General features: G+C 38.8%; 1 protein-coding gene across 1 annotated transcript in view; it reads left to right on the top strand.

Annotated features, from left to right (window-relative positions):
* The window catches only part of LOC122790866 (rho guanine nucleotide exchange factor 40-like), a 1,619,416-nt gene extending 1,602,733 nt beyond the window's left edge, over positions 1-16,683 (top strand). Inside the window, exon 24 of the mRNA XM_044058526.1 lies at positions 13,264-16,683. The gene's annotated coding sequence lies outside the window, so the exon portion shown is untranslated. The remainder of the gene's footprint in view (positions 1-13,263) is intronic.
* Positions 16,684-20,431: the final 3,748 nt, after the last annotated feature.

The raw sequence follows: 20,431 nt of genomic DNA, 5'->3' as shown, positions 1-20,431 counted from the left end.
ACGAGCACGCTGATTGGCCAACGTGCACATTGTAAATTGAGTTATACTAATGGAAAAAGGTCCGGTCGCCCGGACTTTTTTCCATTGTATAACTCTACTTTTAAAACACTGTCTCGCTATATTAAATGGGTTTAACATAGCAAGACAGCTTTAAAATAAGCAACGGAGATCTCCGTTGCTTATTTTAAAGCTGTCTCACTATGCTAAACCCATTTAACATAGTGAGACAGGTTTTAAAAAAAAAGCAACGGAGAAAGCAAGATCTACGTTGCTTTTTTTACTGTTTCGCTATGTTAAATGGGTTTAACATAGCGAGACAGTTTTAAAATAAGCAATGGACATCTCCGTTGCTTATTTTAAAACTTTCTCGCTATGTTAAACCCATTTAACATAGCGAAAACAGTAAAAAAAAAAGCAACGGAGATCTTGCTTTCTCCGTTGCTTTGCCCACAGCTCTGATGTACTGCGCAGGCGCAGTACATCAGAACTGCCGGATGCCAGACATCTGTGGAAGGGCAGTAAACAGGCATTATACTATGCCATTATTTAAGAAAAGTAATAGTTTCTTTTCTTAAATAATGTCATATAATAGCAATAACCACTTCTGAGTGTGGGTAATGCTGTATTTACCCACGGTTGGCTTTGTTTGGTCCCTCGGGCTTCGCCCTCGGGACCAAACCACGCCAACCGTGGGTAAATCCAGCATTACCCACACCCAGGCGTGGGTTATTGCTATAGTAACTATTGCTTCACCCTTCAAATGTTGTTTTGTTCTCTATTCCATCACTTACTAGATGTTAAAGAGAACGTCACCCAACATTTCATAGTAAAATGTCCCTGTATAAAAATTATGAACATTTTTGGCCACTGAATTATTGAAGTTTTATTTGGCATGTTCATGGATGTGTGCACCAGTGAGATTAAAACAAAATATTTATAAGGTGTGGCAAAAATTGCAGATTGTCATCATACAGTTTATAGCTATCTGTCTAAGTTATGCCTCTCACTAGTGCATTAACTTCAGTTGATAATCCTAAAGCAAGAGAATTGATAAATCCTACAGTTTAAGGACGATGAACATGACTGAAGGATAAAATAAACAAGGCAGAAATGCATCACATTTAATGGCAGCTGTCACGATTTTCTAAACATATATTACAAGTCCATGACAAAGTTATGTAGATCAGAGTATGTGATGTGTGCTGTATCTTTAAGAAGCATGTCAAAGCTGTACATGCACGTTTAAATTCCAGACACTTGCAATCTCTAGTGCCATTTTGTAAGAGCAGCCACAGTGAAAGCATACGTGATCACAGTTGTTAGTTGTATATAAGTTACTTAAGTTAAAGTCAATAATCTTCTACAGTGATGTGCTTGTATAAAATAAAGCTGCTTGAACAGAATCCACAAAGACTCTTCTATTTTGTCCAGAATGGGAGAGCAACATGGTATCAGAACCGAGATCGAAGAGAATAAAATCCAGAGCCAAGAGGTGCAGAGATGACAGTGAAGGTAAAACTAAGATAAACAAGCACAAGAAAAGAACACTGGGCATGAAAAGGGCTTAAATAAGCAAAATAAATATAATAACGGCAAAAATGGCACATTAAGCAAAAATAAAGCAAGGCGACTGCATGTGTTTTGGCAAGATGCTATGTTTTGGCATAATTACGACTTCATATTGTATCAAGGGCATAACTAAAGCTATTCGAAGTATCTCAAAGTGTGTAAAAAGTGCATACAGTGTGTGCTTATTACTGTGCATGTATTTTAAAGAGTTTATTGTGTGCAAAGTGCAACTTTTTTCTGAAATACAGTCAAAGTATAGCCATTTTGAAAAGTTTGTTGTGCTGGATGTGTCAGTTCGCAAAGTGTCGCTATTACAGAGTGTTTCTTGCACTGTAAAGAGTTGCCTAGCAAGGTGCCACCATTTTGGGGACATCTCAGTGTGCTGTATGCAGTTATTTGCAAAGTGCAATTACTTCAAAATGTTGCTGAATTTAGGGCAAGAGATGTCCAGTTTATTCACATTGTGCAGTTATTTGAAATGCTTTTTAAAGTGTTGATAAACGACTTTAGCATTGCAAAATAAAAAATAAAAAAAACGACATTACGAGAGTATTACAATGCCCGAGAGTTTATTTCATTCACATCATAAAGTTGTTTGAGATGTTTCTTAAAATTATTATAAATGACTTTAGCAATGCAAAACGATATTACTAGAGTGTTAAAGTGCCCGAGAAGTTTATTTCGCAAAGTCCAGTTATTCAGAGGTACTACAAATTGGTCCAGTAGCATAATTTTGAAAAGCCTAAAATGTATAAAAAATTCAGAAGCACAAAGCATTGGACAAAGTTACAAATACTGGCATATGTCCATGTGTGTAAGTTTGTGCTTGTTTGCAAAACCCTTCACTGGTATGTGTTAATATGGCAGACAGATTTCGAAAGCCCCTACCACTTGTATTTCATCAGAATATTGCAGAGAACAGGAGAGTATTTGAGCAAGAGTACAATATTTTTATACAAGCAGCTTATGCAGATAGAGATGCATGCACCAGGGCATTCATTTTGCTAAACCTGGCTGGGTCAGAGTCTATAGAAAGAGAGTGTTCATTTGTGTATGCACCTGCAGTATATGAAGGAGAAGGTGAAAATACAAGCCGAATCAAGGGAAGACCCCGAGTGTTTGAAGTGCAAGTTCAGAGAAATGTGTAACCCCCAGGCAAATATTACATCAGAGAGGCATTGGAGATATCAGAAACCAGGGGGAACATTTGCAGCTTATATAACTGACCTGAGAAACAAAGCTAAAACGTGTTGGTTTGGTGACTTAAAAGATGAGTTTATAAAGGACAGGCTTGTGTGTGGTATTAGCAGTGCTGCTGTGAGAAAGATTTTACTTTGTGACAGTGATTAAACATTGAGCAAAGCCATAAAGCTTTATCAAATCCATGAGGTTACAGAAAAACACACAAGTATGCTTGCGAGCGACAAGAGCATGGTTTCAGTTGGCTCCAGAACAAATGTAGAAAGTATGCAACACGCGGGAAACAAAAGCAGGCCCCAAGCACATGGCAGCTACATGGTTTCCAAGAAAGAAGTGCAGCTTTCCAGCAAATTCTAAAAATGGAGCTTGCACCAGCTCAGTGCAGTATAAGCATGAATCCGCAAAACCCAAGTCTAACTTTATTGTTAACTGTCGCAATTGTGGTGTAAATCATGAGGCTAAAAGAGAGCAGTGCTTAGCATTTGGTCAGCAATGTCATAAATGTAAAAAAATTGAACCATTTCCAAAAGTTTTGCAAATCAAGTAAATCTCACACAGTTGTAAAGAAAGGTCACGCAAAAAGGCAAGTTGATCAAGTAGAGTTGCAGCAGTCCACTCATGTGGTGTATCAGTGCTTGTTGAAAGAGTTGATGCAATGAATTTATTAACAAAGAGCGAAGTGTTTTGTACTGACCAGATTAATGGAAAATTCACAGAGCTTAAAGTAGACACAGGTTCAAAGTGTAACGTTATATCAGCAGGCACATTTGCTAAAGTGAGAACTAATGAACAACTCAATGTAGCCAGTAGTGTGAGACTTGTTGCTAATGGAGGTGAAGAAATTCCAACCAAAGGTTCAGTGATGCTTTCAGAAGGCCAGTGCAATCTTTACTGGGTCTCAAAGATAGTTTGAGAATGAATCTGCTTTCTTTTACTAACGAAGTTCATCATGTAAATGCATTTCCAAGTTCTAATTTTTCTGAAGCCATTTTCTCAGAATATGGTGATGTTTTTGATGACAAGTTAGGCAAACTTCTAGTTGTCTTTTCTATGAAGTTAGACCCAGAGGTCATTCCAGTAGTCAGACCAGCAAGAAGAGTTCCGATAGCTATGCAGGATAAAGTTAAAGCTCAGCTGGATAAAATGGGTGCAGCAAGGTGTGATTTGTCCATTCACAGAGCCAACTGAATGGGTATCGTCCATGGTAGCAGCTTAGAAAAAAGGCTCAGATGAAATCAGAATATGTATTGACCCAACAGATCTGAACAAAGCATTAAAGAGGCTGTATCATCCGATGCACACTGTCAAAGAAGTTGCAGCTCTAATACCAAATGCCACTGTTCTCTCTGTCTTGGATGCAAATAGTTTATTTTGGGAAGTGATGCTTGATCACAAATCTTCATTTCTAACTACTTTTGGTACTCTGTTTGGCAGATACAGATGCCTAAGGATGCCATTTGAAATAAATTCTGCAAGTGAAGTCTTTCAGCGTGCAATGGAGCAAATTTTTTCGGGTTATTCTTGTGCCATAATAGTAGATGATTTATTGGTTAGAGGCAATGATGAAGCAGAGCATGACAAGACACCTAAAGAAAGTTCTAGACAGAGCATGTGAAGTAAACTTGAAGCTCAACCCTCTGAAGTGAAAATTCAGTCTTCCAGGAGTTGCCTACATAGGTTGTTTGTTCACAAGTACAGGCTTGAGACCAGACCCAACCAAGCAAACAGCTATTCTTGATATGTCAGCACCAGACAATGTACAAGTTCTACAATGTTTTATAGGCATGGTCCACTATTTAGGCAAGTTTATACCAGACTTCAGTGAGTTGACAGCACCTTTAAGAGAGCTAACGTGCAAAATGTTTGCATGGTCATGGTTGGAACACCACCAGAAGGCATTTGAAGACCTTAAGCAGAAAATTACCACCCCACCTACATTAAGATACTATGATGTGAACAAATCAGTTACTTTTTCCTGTGATGCTTAAAAATTTGGTCTTGGCACAGTTATACTTCAAAAGGACAGACCAGTAGCCTATGCATCTAGAAGACCTACCCAAACTGAGATGCAGTATGCTCAAACTGAGAAGGAGCTTTTAGCAATAATATTTCCATGTTCAAAGTTTCATGGTTATATTTATGGTCAAGTTATTTAGATTGAAACTGACCACCAACCTCTACTTACTACGCATTCCACTCCAGCGACATTACAAAGAATGATTCTCAAATTGCAAAAGTACAATTTCAAAATGGTATACACGAAAGGCAAATTGCTCTGTCTGGCTGATATCTTATCCAGATCACCCAGAAATACCACAGAACAGCTTGACACAGAGAATTTTGACTTTGATGTGATATCAGTCCATAATTTTTCCACCACTAGACTTGATGAGTTAAGAGATCATACTCAGACTGATCCAATTTAACAGAAGCTCAAGCACTATATTAATGTTGGATGGCCGTCAAAGCAATCTAGTGTACGACCTGAAGTGCAAACCTATTTTCCTTACAGAAATGAATTATTGATGGAAGATGGCATTATTTTCAAAGGTCCTAAAATTGTTGTTCCTGCTTCCTTACAACAAGAGTACATCCGTATTTTTTATTGTGGTCACCCAGTATCCACATCCACTAAGAGAAGAGTGAAAGAATTAGTGTTTTGGCCCTCTTTACCAAAAGACATTGATAAAGTCCTTTCTTCTTGTTCAGTATGCCATAGTACTAGACCGCATTTGCCAAGAGAATCACTTCAGTCCATTTCCTGAACTACCTTGATCAATCTTTGCAGCTGATATCTTTGAGAGGAACACTCAACAGTACTTGGTTTTAGTAGACTCTTATTCAAATTGGTTTGAGATTGATCTACTACCTAAGCTAACATCCACTGCTGTTATTACTAAGTTGAAACATCATTTCTCAGTTCATGGTACTCCACACAAAGGTCTTTCTGACTATGGTACTCAATTTACTAGCCATTTGTTTCAGAAATTTGCAAATGAATGGGACTTTGTACATGTCACTAGTAGTCCTGAATATCCTCCGTCCAATGGTCAAGCTGAATGTGCAGTGCAAAGTGCAAAGCCATTACTTGAAAGGTCAAAGCATGACAATACCCATGGGTTCTAGAATTTACTTAATCTCAGAAACATACCCAGTGACGATATTCTTGGCTCACCTGCTAAAAGACTACTTTCCAGGCAAACTAGCACTACAATAGCCATTACTTCCAGTCTGTTGAAGCCTAAACCTATGAACAATACAACCATCAAGGCTCGGTTGTTTAAGAAATGTAATATCCAGAAATCTAGTTACGACCAATCGAGCAGATTACTTCATCTATTGAGGGAAGGAGAGATGGTACGAATCCAGGCAATGAAAGGTTTTGATCAAATAGGACAGATTATAGGCATATGTGCTGAGCCAGGATCTGGTAGACTCCAAAGGTGTGGCATATAGGAGGAATCATAGACATCTTCTTGTATCAGAATCATCATCACCATCACAACATTGTTCTGTGATGCAGACTTCAAATCTTAGAGTGAATCAAACACTGTTCACATACAAGGGAATTCTGATTCCATTCCAGAAAATGTTCTGAACATTCCACAGGCCAAACATTTTGCAGAGACAGTTCCAGTTGCTAAGTCTAATTCCCCGTTTTATGTCACACAGTTTGGGGGAGTATTAAAGCCTAGTGTGAAATACGCAGCAACGTGGACTTGATTGTATGTATATATATGTGTGTGTGTGTGTGTGTAGTTAGCATTGTATAATGCATGGCAAAGAATTACCTGTGATTTCTGCATGCCTAATAGACTTGTAGCGTTGTATGATCTATGTCTCAAAGAGGGGGGATAGAGATCAGAGAGCAAGTGATACTTGCTTTATCTTTAAGTATGTGAGGCTGTAGGGACACGTATAAATTCCAGACTCGTGCAATCCCTAGTGCCATTTTGTAAGAGCAGCCACAGTGAGAGCATGCATGATCGCAGTTGTTAGTTTGTATATAAGTTACTTAAGTTAAAGTCAATAATGTTCTACAGTGATGTGCTTGTATAAAATAAAGGTACTTGAACAGAACCCACAAAGACTTTACTATTGTGTTCAGAATGGGAGCATGACAGTTAGAACTACAATATTGTATTTTCATCTGATACGGGTTCATATATATTGTTCACTTTTGGTATTGCTTTACCTGTATCTCTTTATCTAAGCTAACAATTGCATATGGTACATATAAGATGTTCTTGTCTACAAAACTGTACACAGTAACACCCTTGCTGTAATTTGACTGTCAGATATCAGCTGTTGTATGCATTGGTAATTACTATACTCATATAAACCCATGTTACAGGTATGTCAGATGTATGCATATATGGAGTACATGTGTGGCATTGACGTCTTCATGGCAACACATGCTGTGGTGAAAAATAAAGCTTTCTGTCTTAACTACTTGTCAGTGAGATATAATATAATAGATTATGACTGGGGTTACCAAAGATGCATAACAGATGTGAAGTGTTGCTAAAGTGATACAAATGTTAAGTGAACACTCCAATATCCTCCACAAGGTCATCCAACATTTACATCAGCTCTCAATCACTGCAAATGCTACTGAACACCCTAGACTGAATGCAGTTCTGCAGAACTTCATGATGTAATTAATGTGTATTGGTCAACTCTTTTTCCCCCCTTATTTATTTACCAGGTTAGCCCACTAAGTATAGGTGCCCATTTTCAAGTGTCATTCAGGTATATTATTTGGTTAAGCAATTTGTTCAGCGTTACTGACTTTGCATGTTGTCACTGAGTAAGTATGTGTCACAGAATAGTATTTTTGATGTTATAGGAAGACTGAAAATCGAGCAAAAATCCTTACTGGGTTGGGTTGAAAACTGGCTGAGTGACAGAAGCCACAGAGTTATGGTGAGGGACAAGTACTCAGAGGAAGGTACTGCAAACACAGGTGTTCCATGAGGATGTGTAAAGGGGCCTTTTCTGATAAGTCTGTTCATGTCTGCCATTCTTTAATCAGGTGATGTGTGCATCGGCAAATGTGCTGTTGTCACAAAAATCTGGATGGTAGTGAGAAACTTTGCTGATCAAAATATCATATCGATGTATGTGGTTGATCTTTATTTATGGTTTATGGTTAATAATATGTTATTTAAACATGGGAAGTATAGGGTCATTCATTCTGGGATATTAAACCATGGATGTCCATATGCAGTAGACCATGAACTTATTCCAACAACTACCAGTCTTAAGGATATGTGAGTAACTAGAGATAGATTTAAATTCCACAACAGTGCATCTGTTAGCCTGCATAAATGTTATGGGCTGATAAAAGACATTCTGAGAACTATTAGTAGCAAGAATAGTGAGGTGATGTTACCCTTATACATCACCCTTATTAGTTCACATATAGATTATGGTGGGACGGTGTGTGTTTATGTTAAATCCAGTGCTAACAGGTTTGAAGGAATCTTGAAAATGTTTACAAGGCAGATTGCTGGTCAATGTGGTTCCTCTTACGAGGATAAACCTAAGGCATTTACATTTACCTGTGGCTGCATATAGACCAAGAGAAGTGATGTTATTCTTATTTTTAAATGTCTTAATATTTAAAATATGCCATAAGTTGGTTTGCATTTATGTGTCAATAATAGCAACAATAATTCCTTGGTTAAATTATCTACTGCTTTCTTTAAAGATAAGACCACTGGAGAAAGGTTGTGCATTACCATTACATATTTTAGCAGCTTTCTGTACTGCTTTGTGTAAGACAGGTTTCGATAACTGGGCTGTTGAGTCAGTTTATGATGCAAACATTATGAAGGCAAACTTCTTTGCACCCCCCCCAGGGCACTGAGTTTGCTGAGCCATTTCAGTAAACACTGAATTGAATTGAAAGTGTGTTGGCAGCTTGTGCATTTAATCCTCTCTCCACTTGTTGTGATGACAATATATTTATTTTCCATTGTGTTACTTTGTGAAATAGATAAACCAAAATTGTACTGTTGAATTTTTAAAATTCAATTGTGTTACTTTGTGAAATAGATAAACCAAAATTGTACTGTTGAATTTTTAAAATTCAGCACAAGACTCAGCATACAAAAACAGTGAAAATGAATGCTTCTTAAAAGGCCTATATACAGGAAAAGAAATGGAATTTTTAAATTAACTGTGAATGACCTGCTGCCAACAGGAACTTGAGTTTCTTTTGAAGAATTATGTTTTGACAGAAGGAAGCATGACTACCTATCGCTGAAAGCCACTTTCAGCGAATGGGAGGTACTGCATTTTCTCCACTGTTGCGCAACCTTGCAGTTGGTATATGTATATATATATATATATATATATATATATATATATATATATATATATATATATATATATATATAGTTGAGACCATATGATGGAGTTTCTGAAAACTTGAACTTCAAACAAAAAGCACAGAAAAACACAAAAAGCTACCTTTTTTTTACATTTTTGCAGGAGGGCTTCCACCCCCCCCCCTGCAAATTATATATACTAACTCTGAGATCACACTACAGTGGGGAAAAGGGTACATTTCCCAATCCTCACTGTACCATGATCTCCATTCAAAAGCATCAGGTTTTCAAAAATTCAATCTTATGGTCCCAACCATGTGAATTTTGAGCTTGTGAAAACTCGATCATCTGATAGGGACCTATATCTATCTATATATATCTATATGTGTGTATGTATATATGTATATATATATATATATATATATATATATATATATATATATATATATATATATATATATATATATATATATATATATATATATATATATATGTGTGTGTGTGTGTGTGTGTGTATAAATATAATTTAGAGGGGTATGGGGTCTCCACCCAAATGGGGGGAGTGCAGGGGGGCAAGACACTCTGTCATAAAAGTTTTAAATTGATTTTGCTAAAAATGTTTTTCAGGTAACCACATTAGTGCATTTGTCCATCAAAGAATAATCCTTTGAAAGATAATCTTGAATTCCTCCTAGCATATGTAAAACCCTCTCTTTATTACACAACCCCTGCCAAAAGTATTATGTGAGGGGTTTATTTTTCTTGTTTTATACAGTATCCAAAACACACTTCTTAAAGTGACTGTGTGAAGCCCTTCTGGACCTTCAGCACACATTTGGAAAGCATCCTTTCAAAATTGTAATGAGTTTTCTTTGGCATTTCTATACTGTTTGCAGTGTATGCCAACAGCAGTGCCACGTGAAACAGCCCTCTTTTCAACAGCACAATGTGTGAACCTTTTCCTCCGCCTTCCAAGGATGCCATGTGTGATGCCCCACCTCTTAGCAGTACCACATGTGACAGTCCTTCCAGCAGTACAGTGTGACATTCTTCCTTTCAAAAATGCAATACGTGGGGCTCTATCTCTTACTGGTATCATGTGTAAAATTCTACCTTCCAGCAGTACAAAGTGTGATACTCCTCCTTGCAGCTCTCCCTGTGTGAGGTTCCACCTCTTAATAGTGCCACGCATAAGACTCCTCCATCCCAGTGCAATGTATGACAGCCCTCCTTTCATAAATCCCATGTGCGAAAGTCTATCTGCTGACAGTGCTGTGTGTGAGAATCAGACTTTCAGAAGTATAATGTGAGACTCTTCCTTTCAGCATTACCATGTGTGAGGCTCAACATCCATGTGAGATTCCAGTTTCCTAGTACAATGTAATACACTCCTCTTTTCAGAAATGTCATGTGTGAGGCTTTACAGGTTCATAGCTAAGTACTAGGGTAGTTGCCCTTCTGGGCCATTTTAAGCCTATCCAGTTTCAGTCAAGGGTAAGAATCAGACCCTATACTTTGTGTCTGTGAGGTAAACTCCTTAACCATTAAGCCAACTCCCAATCCTTAATAATGGTTCCATTGGGAAATGAACTCAGGGCCTTCTGCACGTAAGGCAGATATGAAACGTACTACAGCACAGAACCTCTGTCTCTTTGAAGTGCTGTGTGTGAGACTCCACCTTCCGGTAGTGCCATATGTGTGACCAAACCTCTTAGCAGAGCCATGTGTGAGACTCCTCCTTCTGGCAGTGCCATATGTGAAACTTCTCCTCCTTGCAGTGCCATGTGTGAGATTCCACCTGTTAAGCAGAGCCATGTGTGAGACTCCTCCTTCTGGCAGTGCCATATGTGAGACTTCTTCTTGCAGTGCCATGTGTGAGATTCCACTTCTTAGCAGTACCATGTGTGAGACTCTTCCTTCCAGCAGTGCCATATGTGAGGCCCTACCTCTTAGCAGTTCCATAGACTCCTCCTTCCTACAGTGCATTATGTGAGACTCCACCTCTTGGCAGTACCATTTGTGAGTCTCCTCCTTCCTGCAGTGCCATATGTGTGGTTCTACATCTTAGTAATACCATGTGTGAGACTTCATGGCCAGCAGTGCCATGTGTGAGGCTTCACCTATTGGCGGTACCATGTGTAAGACTCCTCCTTCCACCAGTGCAAAAAAATAAATAAATATATATATATATATATATATATATATATATATATATATATATATATATATATATATATCGAGAGAGAGAGAGAGAGTGCAATGTTTACTGCAGTTGCCTCTTTGTATGAGGTCAGGGATTCGTTCCTTTCCCCTGGATGCTCTCCAGACTTTGTATTAATTTATTGATTAATTGCTGTAATGATTTATTTATTTGTTTATTTATTTGTGTATTTATTTGTTTGTTTTTTTTATTTATTTATTTATTTATGTGTTCTGAGTTTCCTGCTGGCAACCAGTTTTCTCCACAATTTAAAAGATACGGTACCTGGATGTCTTGTCTATTACAATAAATGAATAATTTGAAGAGTTTGCATTCAAGTCTTCTTTGTACATTTTTTGGTTCATTGTAACTAATTAATTTAACCAATATAGCTATCCATCCATCCATCCATCCATCCGTCAACAACCCCCTTTTCCCATTATTTCACACAGGGTCAGGGTGTCACATCAACAGTGACAGTCATCTAGAGCCAAGATTAGTAGCACCATGTGGGTAGCCATGTATAACCTGTATAATTCCCCACAGCACACTTGATGCTGATAGCCTGTTTGCAGTGATACTTTTACATCATACTACACTGCACTGACTTTTACGTCATACTACACTGCACTGACTTTTACATCATACTACACTGCACTGACTTTTGTAACTACTTTTCTTTTCACTTGTCTTGCCAGATAAGTAAAATGTTACACATCCCCCATAACTGCTGCTGGGCATTTTCTTCTCAAAACATCAATGTCTGCTTTTTTACCTTAGTACCAAGGAATGGCTTCATGTGTGCTCTTAACTGCTACTTGCTTTGATTCATGTTTCTGTTCTTAATGTAGCACTGTTTTGAGTTTCTGGAGTTCCTGCAGCTGAACTCTGATTACTTAGATTTTTGTTACATATAGAAGTAATGTTGCCTCATGAGTAACTTGTATTGTCCACACTGCACCAGGCTTCCAGTTTCTGTGTTCTCAACACTTGGGCAAGCCTTCTTTTTGTTGCCATCCAGAGGAGAGGGATACCCCTCACTGAAGGGATGGTTTTCATAGGTTGCACGGGTTGTCTGCCTGTGAAAATGCATCTTGTTGTTTTTAACACTCCATCTCTCTTTTTATTCCATTCAGCATCAGTACCTGAGGGATGTAGACTAACATCTATTCCACATACACAGATTTCCACACATTTTCAAAATTTCTGCTATGGTTCTTCCTCATCTTCTTCAACAGTCAAGCTGTGACTCCATTCTCCCTCTCTCTCGATCTCAGTGTCAGGTGTTGCTTCCCTTCTAATGAGGACTTCAATGCTATCACACACATACACACACATATCAGATCAAATCTCAAGACTAATATACCCAGAGTGGTTAGGTACCGCAGAATGAGGAAAGTAAGTCACTGATTTGGCTGGCAGTTATGTTCATGTCAATCCATTACAAGATGGGCAGTCCTGAGATAACATGAATTAAAATGAAGTGTGCTCTTATTATAAAGCAGTAGCTTAAGTCAGAAAGTAAGTGGGTAAGCAATAAGTAATGCAAGCAAGAATCTGTCATAAAAGGAAGATAAATCTGGAAAACAAGGTTATTAGGAATGAAAGGCAAAACCAAAAAAAAAGTCGAATGAAGGAGGATTTGTATAATGAGTAAGGTTTTGACTTCAGAGATACAAGGTATAAAGATTGATTCTAACCTCTGGTTACCTACTAGGCTTGCAATAGTTTGCAGACTGATAGCCTTGTATTTACCCATGAACTTATGAACCTAAGAAGGCAAACACAAATTATCAGGTAAAGTACTGTAACTGGACCAAAAAGAAGTCTGCTATAATACCGGCTGTAATTATGAAATGACCTTTTGGCCAGATCACTTCACTGGCTAAAAAGAAAATACATGCCCCTGTAACTTACACACTGCCAGATTTAGTCTAACTGTCCTCTCTTTTCTCACAGGTACTACAACTTACAGAAATGCCTAAGAAAGTAGTTAGCAAAGTTTTTAACAAACTGGCCTCATAAATATCAGCACTTCGGTCCTGAAGACACTAAACAATATACTGGCACCAGCATTTTCTCTGAGGTCTTACAAGGCACTGTTTCACCAAAGAACTGTGGGAGATGATGTAGCTGTTGGTATGAGGAATTCAGGGACAGACAAACTGACACGTTTGAAAAGGCCTTTTGGATCATGTAATGCACAGAAGACCACAAAAGATTCCATGGCATAAAATACCCATTCACAAATAAATATCTCAAACCAGCCACTGGAATGCTATACATTCTGAAGGACCATCCAAGCATCCAAGGAGAACTCCAAAGGGAATACATGGAGCCAGCCAGCAAAGAAAGTACCAAAAAATATCAGACAGGCTGACTTCAAACACAGGCAAACAGAGCAGCTGCAAAATTTGTAAAGTCCCAAATAGGCAGCAAAAGAACAAGTAATCCAAGTCCAAACACAGAAGGCTGGAAACTGTATGGAAAATAAATGTTTAATGTAAAAACAGATGAGTAATTTCTCATATAGCAAAACAGCTTTCAAAGTCATGTCTGATATATACAGTAATGAGTGAACAGTGTTGCCTAAATTAGATTGTCGTGTAGAAAGTGAAATGAGTATATTTAGTACGTTTGCTATGAAGATCACTCTGTTGTTGTCATAACATGATCATTAGGGTTTGAATACTGGGAAGTAGAACTGGATATCAGAATTGCATATTAGATGAAGGTGCAATAAAAGATGTAGGCATGGTTCTTCACTGCCCTGACAGTGGGGCCATATCATGATGGAACAATTGTACAATGAGACAAGCAGCCTTTAATGATAAGGTGCTAATTTATATTCCACAAAGCACACACGAATATATCAGTGCAAGGCATTTAATGAAAGTAGTAAGAATGCATGATACCCTGTATTATGTTGTAGCCTGTCTGCATAACCTTACCTTTCTATGTCTGTAACAGCATGCAGACACCCTGAGTAGTGCATTGTAAGGCATATGACATTAAACACAAGTTTAATCCTTATAAGAACAATAGGCTTCTGCATTACTCATAAAAGTCAGAGCCCTATCCTAATGTGGACTTATTGGTTTCATCTGGTACTCAGTGAGTTTACCGGTTAAGTAAGATCTCACATTGCCTGAGGGAATTATTGACTCAGTTTTCAGTAAAAATGGCAACACTTTAGCATCAGCAGTATTACAGTCATTATAGTAAGATATGTAGTGTAAGTGAAAGATTGTATCGTGCCATTTATTAGTATGACGTTATTGACGATCTAGAATAGTCAAAAGTAGCAAGTGTAATTCTCTCCCATTTGAATAAACACACCTTTATCAAGAAAATCACACCTTAGCCCTGCAGGCAGTCTGACCCTAAATAATAAATGTATACCAATAGTGCACATACAAGTCAATAATTAAACTCCTATATGAGATGTGGTAGCCATTTTAAAGCTGCTATGATTGTTGTCATTATTTAAATATCAGTCTTAATGTCACATATTGAGACAAGCTGCACTTATTCAAATGTCATGCAGGATTGTATGTTCTGTCTGACTCGTATTAAATAAGTTAGCTATTCTTCAGTAACTTCACTTTAATGTATAAAGTGCAGTAGCCACAATGGAAAATATTACACTCATTCCATCATACCAACCTTTTCCTTCATGCAAGGTATGTTTGATGTTGAGCAGGACTGGACAGTACTGTTAATAAACACATGAGGTATACTACTAACAAATGGGAGAAGTGCCATCAGTTCTATTTATATAAAATACAAAATGGTAATTTATGTGACTGCCATCTCAAGAGGACCACTCAAAAACACTTAAACAGTTACTTGTTTGTACTGTAAATGGATTGGGCAATTGTAACATATATCCACAATATTCACAATTGAGTAGCCTTCCTGCAGTTGACTACAGCATTAAGAGAAGCCATATTTAAATGTCTACACTGACTTTATTTAAAGTTAGTATGCTATTATACATGTTAACATCTTTGCAAAAGATTAACTTTAATCTGCTCTAACACTATATACCATCTTACTTTGAAGTACAATACTTATATTATGCTACAAATGTATTATGCTGCTAAGCCGAGATCTAGGACAATCTAGGAAAATATCCTGCATATATAATTGAAGGAGCTCATTCAATCAGATAAGGAATTGTTACATGGATGAATACCACTTTACACACATGTGAAAGTCTTCCAAATACCCAATTATAGTTTTATTGACACCCGATGGTGAGGGTGGGCCCAAGGTGTTACATACTTCTGGTCATGTGATCAGATTAACAGCCTGTAAGTGAAGACTGTGCTGTATTAAGTCATATGAATATCTCCTATAAGTATAATGAAAACAGTTGTGGTAAAAAAAAAAAAAAAAAAAAAATACCCCACCATGTCACTACAGCCCTTAGAAGAATGTAAGGAAAGAAAGGGGGAAATGCAGTACTTTCTTCACTTTGTAAAGTGCAGGGCAATATCATAGTGTTTGGAAGACTGACATATAATAAAGAGGTTTGTTGTATGACCTGTAACTGTGCTGTCTTCCTCACGTGCACAACTGTAGTCAAAATAAAGGATATTGCTTAGGTACTGCTAAATAGAGTGACGCACTTTTGCAAATTACATTCATGCTGAACCATATTTGGGTCACATATTTTCTTCTAGAATCTTCTACTAAATGTGAATGTAGACAATATAGTTAATTAATCTTGTACAAAGCAGCTCCTCAGTACATTCATTACATATAATGCTGGATGTTACTGTAGAAATACATTTGGAATTATTAATTCAAATTACATGCATATTGTTTCAGCTCCCTTAACTCATATTTGTACAAGAATTTCAGTGACATCTGTTCTAAAATTGTTCCTAGTAAAAACCATGTGGTGTCTTAGCAGGTTTCACATCTTTGTTCAGAGCATTTTAACTGATAAACAAGGCTTTTTAACCATTACATGTATTGATAAAAAAGATGATGTGTGACTTACAAATATATAAAATTCATTTTAATAATGTAAAAAAATTCCCCAAATCTTTCAGAGTCAAGACCTCAAGATTATGGCCTCATGAAATCTGTTGTTGATCACACCATAAAGATTTCAATGTTTTGGTCCTAGTTTGACAAAACCTAAAAAATATGTTACTTGTAAAATTTTTAATGAATTTATATGTATTTCAGTTTGTAACTGTAAACAATGATCTTGCTTATGTAATAGATTGTATTTTTAACTATATATACTGATCTCAGATGTATTGCTTCTTGGAAATGTTTTATATATGTATCACCACTTCAACTGGAATTATCTGAGAAAGCAAACATTCAAAATGCTGAAATAAAAGCAGAATCAATTTTTCATTTATTGCTTCATCTGTGTACCCACACACCAACATATACTATGCAGCAGCCATTATAAATAACATTAGATGATACTTGTATCTTGATTTGCATAATTCACGTAGAACGTACTGCAGTTGGCAAGTGGCATGATGTTCATCGTGCATACAGCTGCAGTCATAACAGATGGGTTATCCTGCCGTCAGGTGGGTCCTCGGTCGGCCGAATTCCAAAGTCTAGGTCCGGCGTCGGTTGTCGTCGCTTCTTCCCTGACGTCAGTGCGGCAGGGGTATAAAAGAGCCAGCCGACGCCATCTTCTTCAGTCTTTCTTGCCACGCGGTGCCCGAAGCAGAAGCAGTTCGCAAGTGCCGGTCGGCCAGCTCCTGAGATTTACAAAAATATTTCAGCCGAAGTCTTCTTGAAAGCTAAGTACCCCATTGGGGAAACTTTTCTTGCCTCAGACCGATGTCAGACAAAGTTAATAATTGCATTTCATGTGGGAAGAAAATACCGCATAAGGATTTCCACTTTTTCTGTATTCCTTGCTTAGGCCCAGACCACGACGTCTCGGCCTGCCGCTTTTGTGCTAGATTCAACAAATGCACTATTAAGCGTCGGGCGGAGTTCGCCCATCACTATTTTGGTAAAAAATTTAATTATATTATGTTGTCGGATACTCCGACTCCAGTTTTGGGTAAAAGACGCAAAGATAAGGACCGACATACGAGGTCCGCCACTTCTACTGACACCACGCTAAGGCCGACTACCGGTTCTCCGGTTCTCAGCGAGGCGCCTACGCAGCCCCTGACTACCGATGACACTTCATTACTGGTGTCTTCTGTGCCCGAGGTCGCAGGCTCCTCGGCCCCCACTCCGACTAAGATACCGACGCCACTTTTGGCGGGGAAACCCAGAGTTTAGACAGGCCTGCCATTTCTCAAGGTGTCTTCAGGCCTTCCTCCTTCTCTATTAAGGCTTTCACAAAATCTAAAGCAGCCATGAAAACTAAAAAACAAGGACCACAGACCCCCTCTCAAGGCCCCATGCCTAAAAATCAGATGCTCAAAATGGCTGAGGATTTGATTACTCTTATCAGGGGTTCTCAACCCCCCTCGGACAAAAGGCCCAGATTAGAGGAAGACTACCCTTCCTCAGATCAAGCCTCTATTACCTCTGAACATTCTGAGGACCAGGAATATACATATTCTCCTTTTGAAGACTCTGATGCAGAGGAGTCTATTCCCTTGGTCTCCCCCCCTGAGGGCTACTCTTTTGGGGAAACCCTACATACTTTGAGGGAACATTTTCACTGGGAAGGCCAAGATTACTCAGATTCCAAGAAAAGGCTCAGGGATTTTCTCTTGCTCCCCCAGCATAGGCCACTGGCTATCCCTCCTGTCTTAGATATATTAGATGATGTGTACACAGAAGCCAGCCTCAACCCAGATTCTTTACCTCCGGCTCCTGTAAAACCAGACAGGTATTACCGGGTTCCTGATTCACACCAGTTCCTATACAAAAGCCATACTGCTGACCCAGAAACTATTTCACAGGGTCCCAAGGGAATTAAGGCCTCCACTGCTAAAAACCCATTACCTTCAGAGAGAGATTCCAGAGCTTTAGAAAGGTGGGGGAAAAAGGTGTACACCTCGGCCACTTTAACCATGAGGGCATTAAACTGTCAGTTCCATATGTTAAAGTATCAACAGTTTTTATTATCTGAATTGAAAAGCAAAATGACACAACCTGAGCAACCAGATTTAAAAGAGTTGCAGGATTTGTTGCATAGTGCAGAGCAAGTGGGTAAACATACCTTGCAGTGTGGTTTTGATGCTTTAGAGGCCTCATGTAGAGCTGCTGTTACAGGGTCTGTCATCGTAGACATGCTTGGCTCAAAGAACAAGCCTTACCAGATCATGTCAAAGCTAAATTACTAGATGCACCTCTTCAAAAAGATGTATTGTTTGGTGTTAAAGCTGAGGAGATACTAAAGAAAATGGAGGAAAAGGCGAGATCAATGCAAACAGTGAAAGATTTCCTGCAGGTACAACCTCCACGTTTCAGCAGAAACTGGCCTTCAAAAAATTGGTCCTTTCCAGCCACGGACAGACCTCAAAGAGGCAGATACAGGCGCCTGAGAGGTAGAGGGCAATCTCAAGGATCATTCAGAGCCAGGCAATGGCAAGCACCAACCCCAAGAGGTGGAGAAGATAGATCACAGTCATTCAGAAAGCAGACACAATGACTTTCCCCTTTACCTGCCAAGCAAAGCTTTAATGGCAGCACCTTTAGGCGGAAAACTGGCATTATTCTCAAAAAATTGGCATATTGTCACAAAAGACAAATGGATCCTGGACATTATAGACAGAGGCTACAGATTCCACTTTCACACCCTTCCAAAATGAGAGGCATGCCAAACCTGCCACAAAATCAAAGGGCAGAGGCACAAAACAAATTTCAGCTCTCATGGACATGAAAGCTATTCAAGAGGTGCCTGCAAAAGAACAAGGTCAAGGGTTTTATTCCAGACTATTCCTGGTACCAAGGAAAGACAAAGATTGGAGACCTATTTTAGATCTATCCATCCTAAACACATATTTACAGGTACCCAAATGCAAGATGCTCACATTACAGCAGCTTCTTCCCATGCTGGGCAAGGAGTCTTGGCTGGTAACACTGGACCTCAAGGAGGCATACCTGCATGTCCCTATCAGACAAGATTGCAGAAGATACCTCAGATTTCTTGCAGGTTCAACCCATTATCAATTCTCTGCATTGCCCTTTGGCTTATCTACTGCGCCCAGAGTGTTTACGAAATGCCTGGCATCAGTAATTGCCTTCTGCAGACTTCAAGGAATACAAATATACCCATATCTGGACGACTGCCTGATCCAAGCGGACAGCAAGGACATACTTCTGAAACACCTGGCGTTTGTAATAAGACTGTTGAACTTTCTGGGCTACACAATCAACAAAAAGAAATCAAAACTAATACCCTCTCAAACAATAATTTTCCTGGGTGCCAGCTTGAATACAAACACCCAGATGGCCTACCTCACGCCAGACAAACAAGGGCAACTATCTCAATACTTCAGCAAAATGGCAACCTTCACCAGGCTGACTGCAAGGAAAGTCCTGCAGGCTCTGGGATTCATGGCATCTTGCATCCTGCTGATCCCATGTGCAAAGCTGCATATGAGGAAACTTCAATGGTACCTAAAAAACTTATGGTCTCAACACAGCCACAGTTTGGAAACAATTATACCACTCATTCCATGTCTTCAAAAGGAATTTCTGTGGTGGGCTCAAGCATGCCAAAGAAACAAAGGTCTCCCTTTCTGCATACCTCAAGCAAATCAAATCATCACAACAGACGCCTCGGACTACGCCTGGGGGCACACATGAAAGATCAGTGCATTCAGGGAAAATGGTCCCAAAAAGAGAAGCACCTACACATCAACCAAAAGGAAATGCTCGCAGTGCAAAATGCTAATATGGCCTTCAAAGACCTACTGCATCCAGGCCAGCTATTGATAAGGACAGACAACACCACAGTGATGTGGTACATAAACAAACAGGGGGGAACTCATTCATACCCCCTGTGCAGACTAGCCATGACCCTTTGGAACACAGCTCTGGAATTGCAAATCCAACTTCAGGCACAATTCCTGCCAGGGAAGGAAAACACACTGGCAGACAGCCTAAGCAGAAATATGACAGATCAACATGAATGGAAGTTGCATCCTCAAGTTTTCGCAAAGATAACTCA

This window comes from Protopterus annectens, chromosome 16.part0 (genome assembly GCF_019279795.1).
Source record: "Protopterus annectens isolate FY-2018-M chromosome 16.part0, PAN1.0, whole genome shotgun sequence".
In the NCBI taxonomy this organism is placed as follows: Eukaryota; Metazoa; Chordata; order Ceratodontiformes; family Protopteridae; genus Protopterus; species Protopterus annectens.
The sequence above is the reverse complement of the archived record's forward strand: the minus strand, read 5'-3'. Positions and strand labels throughout refer to the sequence as shown.